This window comes from Cupressus sempervirens, chromosome 7 (genome assembly GCF_028749045.1).
Source record: "Cupressus sempervirens isolate cs-2001-9-10 chromosome 7, ASM2874904v1, whole genome shotgun sequence".
Taxonomy (NCBI): domain Eukaryota; kingdom Viridiplantae; phylum Streptophyta; class Pinopsida; order Cupressales; family Cupressaceae; genus Cupressus; species Cupressus sempervirens.
In genome coordinates, this window is record NC_143124.1 from 160,953,913 (window position 1) to 160,958,416 (window position 4,504).

At 37.4% G+C, this 4,504-nt stretch overlaps 1 pseudogene across 1 annotated transcript; it reads left to right on the forward strand.

Annotated features, from left to right (window-relative positions):
- Nucleotides 1–480: 480 nt before the first annotated feature.
- On the forward strand, nucleotides 481–3,949 carry LOC149546012 (pentatricopeptide repeat-containing protein At5g66520 pseudogene; annotated as a pseudogene). Its single transcript, XR_016353635.1, has one exon. The product of XR_016353635.1 is annotated as a pentatricopeptide repeat-containing protein At5g66520 pseudogene (transcript).
- The last annotated feature ends 555 nt before the right edge of the window (nucleotides 3,950–4,504 follow it).

Genomic DNA, 4,504 nt, shown 5'->3' on the forward strand with positions numbered 1-4,504 from the left:
CTAATTGATTTTACTACCTATATTTTGGTAAATAAATATTGATTAAAAATACATATCTATATAGAAAAATCATATTATTTATAATTATAAATAATAAATAAAACCATTTAAAGTAATCATTTTTAAACTATAAAACAATAAAATAAGAACATAAAAGTTCTATCTTTTTAAAAATTTGTTCTTAGGATCCCCACCTCACCAGTTATAAAATTAGAACCTTACACCCAACAAAACTTGATTCCTAATATACTTACTCAAAATAATTCAATTTTACCAATATACTTATTCAAAATAATTCAACTTTACCAAGGATACTTTGACTAAATGTCAAACTTAATCAACTATATCAACTATGTCAAATTATACCTCATTCTATAACTTTTAAAAAAGGAAATCATTATAAGCAATGCATATAAGTTCAATTTTTTTGTTTTTTTTGTTTTTTAATTTTTTAATTTTAACTTCATCTTTGATAACAAAATTAAGTAGCTAAACAACCATTTGCCTGTACTTATTATTATTTGTTGGGAAGATAAGTTCAACTCTGAGAAATTACACAAGTGCAATGTCGCGGCAAAACTACGTTCGTACTAAAACCTCAGTATTTCAAAATTCTCAAATATTAACCGCAAACTCTGAACAATGAATCTTGCCAGGCATCGTAGATATCTTATCAAGGGAAGCAAACACTTTGTTTCATTTCTCTGGCACCACTACATCCATGTAAACGGTCAGTGCTTACACATTGCTCACTTCACTAGTGTATCCGCTGCTCCCATTTCAAATTGTAGGGATCAATTGCTTACAGCGGAGCATGCTTTTGATGATGCATCATGGAATTCAAAGATTTTGGCTTTTGCGCAGCGTGGTCAAATTGAGGATGCACGCGCCGTGTTTGACAAAATGCCAGAGCGAAATGTTGTTTCTTGGAATGCAATTATTTCAGGATATGCTCAACACGGAAGAATCGAGGATGCACGCCAACTGTTTGAGGATATGCCGGAAAGAAGTGTGGTGTCGTGGAATGCCATGATTTCAGGATATGCTCGGAATGGAAATATAGAGGAAGCTTGCCGATTGTTCAATGAAATGCCTAAGCGAGATTTTATATCTTGGACTGCGATGATAACAGGTTGCTATCAGAATGGTAGAAGAGACTATGCACGGCAGGTGTTTGACAAAATGCCTGAACGAACTGTAGTTTGTTGGAACGCTATGATTGCTGGTGAGATATCTAATGGTAGGATAGACGATGCACGCCAATTATTTGATGAAATGCCAGAAAGAAATGTTGCTTCGTGGAACTCAATGATAACAGGATATGCACGACTTGGGAGGATTAATGATGCACGAAAATTGTTTGACAAAATGTCTGAACGAAACATAGTATCATGGACTGCAATGATTTCAGGCTGTGAGCAGAATGGGTTTGGTGAGGAGGCTCTCGGATACTTTAACCAAATGCTAAATGAAGGCCTGGAACCAAACCAGTCCTCTTTCACCAGTGTTATCAATTCTTGCACTAGTCTTACGGCTCTAGATTGCGGTAAGCACATCCATGCTCACGTAATCAAGAAGGGATTTGACTCAAATGTATATATTGCAAGTGCTCTTGTCAACATGTATGCAGATTGCAGGGATATTGAAAATGCATGCCAACTGTTTAGCAATACAACGGAAGGAAATGTCGTTTTATTCACCTCAATTATTACAGGATATGCAAAGAATGGGAAAATACAATATGCACGGCTACTGTTTGACAGAATGCCACAACGAAATCTTGTTTCATGGAACGCAATGATTGCAGGTTATGTACAAAATGGACATTCTGAAGAAGCCTTGGAACTCTTTTACCAAATGCAATATACGAGTATGGAATACAACCACTTTACGTTAGCCAGTATTATCAGTGCATGTACCAACCAGGCTGTTCTAGAACAAGGGCAGCAGATTCATACCCTTGTAAAGAAAAGTGGCTTCGAATCAAATGTCTTTTTGCTCAATGCATTGATTGGGATGTATTCTAAGTGTGGGAACATAGATGATGCATTCCAAGTATTTAGCAATATTTATGAAAAAGGTTTGGTTTCCTGGAATTCAATGATTGCAGGTTATGCTCAGCATGGGCGTTGCAGGGAAGCCCTTCATTTATTTGAGCAAATGAAAAATGTGGGTTTACATCCAAACCACATAACCTTTATTGGTATTCTATCTGCATGCAGCCATGGAGGCCTAGTCAATGAAGGCAGGCAGTATTTTAATTTAATGAGTCAAGAGTATGGTATCGCACCAAGGATGGACCATTATGGTTGTATGGTTGACATTCTTGGGCACGATGGTTATTTAGCTGAAGCAGTTGACCTTATTCATAGAATGCCATTTGAACCTAATGTTGTTGTCTGGAGAGCATTGTTTCGAGCCTGCAGGGTTCATCAAGATATGGAGTTGGCCCAGCTTGCAGCAGAGCAACTTTTCAAGTTGGAACCGCAAAATGCTGCAATATACGTAGTACTTTCAAATATTTATACTTTAGGTGGATGGTTCAACGATGCAGAAAATTTGCAGTTAATTAGAAAAGAAAGGGGTCTAACTAAGATTCTAGGGTGCAGTTGGATCGTGTCCTCGAGAAGCATTCATAAATTTATCACAGGTGATAGAGCACACCCACAAATAGAGAGGATACATGCAATGCTAGAAAATTTGACTTGGCAATTGAATGGTTTAGGATACACACCTGTCAAAAATCTTGTGCTGCATGATGTGGAGGATGAGTTAAAGAAACATATCCTTCCCTACCATAGTGAGAAACTAGCAATTGCTTTTGGGCTTAGTACTTTGCCTGTTGGGACATCGCTTCGCATCATCAAAAACCTTCGCATATGCCCTGACTGTCATTACTATGCCAAGTTTATATCAAGAATTGTTAGTCGAGAAATTATTATTCGAGATTCCACTTGTTTTCATCACTTCAAAGATGGCTATTGTTCCTGTAAGGATTATTGGTAGCAGATTAATATGCCAAACAGGAAGGAAATTTGTCTTAGAAAATGCAGAATTTTGGAGAATGGCTGTCAAGAGCACGGTGTTGCATAAAATGGAGTTCCAGATGCCATTCTTATTAGGAGAAGAGAATCCTGGCAATTGCTTTTCAGCCTACCAGGTTGCTGATTGGTACTTCTCTTGGGATCATCAAGAAACCTCCTCATTCATGCTACAGCTGTCATGTCCCACTTAAAAATGAGCACTAAGGAAAAAAAAAGTTGTTTTTCCTTGCACTTGCTCTGATCTAACATGTTGATTTTTCTAGAAAGAATTACTGGTGATAAACAGTTTGTATAAACACAAAATTTTTGGTTTCAGTTACAGTTCCACAGGCATAGACTCTCAAATAAGAGATCCGAAAACTCGATCAGGATAGAATTACCACGGGGTCAGTTGATGTCATTTCTGGTTAAGAAGTTGTCTAAGAACTATGGTAATGTGTGATTCTTCCATGAACAGATACAAAAATCATTGGATGATGGCTTTGTATAGATCAGACAAAATATGGAAATTGAAGAGTTTTGACTTTTCAGTTCAACTTTCCAATATTTGTATTCAGTTTGGTACCAAGGACGGACATTGGAAAGGTTCAAGGACAGGTGAAACACATTGTGCAAGGGTTGGCCCTCAATTATACTTTTGTCATGTTCACGGTTTGACTGTTGTAAGAGGAAGAACATAGTTTCCATGATGCAGTGACCATTTGCAAGTGTTGGAGCTCACTGTAATTCTTGAAAGGGTTTCAATTCACCCTTTGGACACTGTAAACACTTGTAATCAACTAGACATTAGGGGTATGGAAACCATGAACTCAATCTTCTGGTATTTTCATCCTTTCAGAGGGTTTCTCCAACTGCATCTTCTATTTCTCTGTGGTTTGCTTATACTAAAGAAAAATTGTTATATAGTTTTCCATGTGTTATTGCAGTTCTGAACAAACTAAACCCATCCTATAAGTGTTCCAAAGCAAGCCTTAAGTTGTGGAGAAGGTTCTGTGTAGAGTCTGTAATTGGTGATTGTTTAAGGATTTTCTCTAACATTCTATAGATCATGTGGTATCCGAGTAGAGTTATATTCACCTTGCATGTGTTTGACTGATATAACAAGACCATTGACTGGTTATGCCCTCTACAAGATCAACTGAAGTTGAGAATTTAGTTCCTTTGGTCTGAGTAGAAGAGAGTGGAATGGGACAGTGAGATCAATGGAAAGAGATGTCAGAGAAATGGATGAGGATGAAGTATGGTTTAGAAAGATGGAAGATGATGCTGGTCGCAATTTGCTCTTTGTAGGAAAGTTGGATAGGCTAGAAAACATAATCCTAGCGTTGATTGAAACTGTGAGAAATCACAACTTAACAACTTCAAAATTCGCTCAGCAGTAGTTGATGCCGAGTGATAGTTTTGCTCGGCAATAGAGGGTGCCAAGTGATAGGTAGTAGGTGCCAAGTGAACTCGATGCA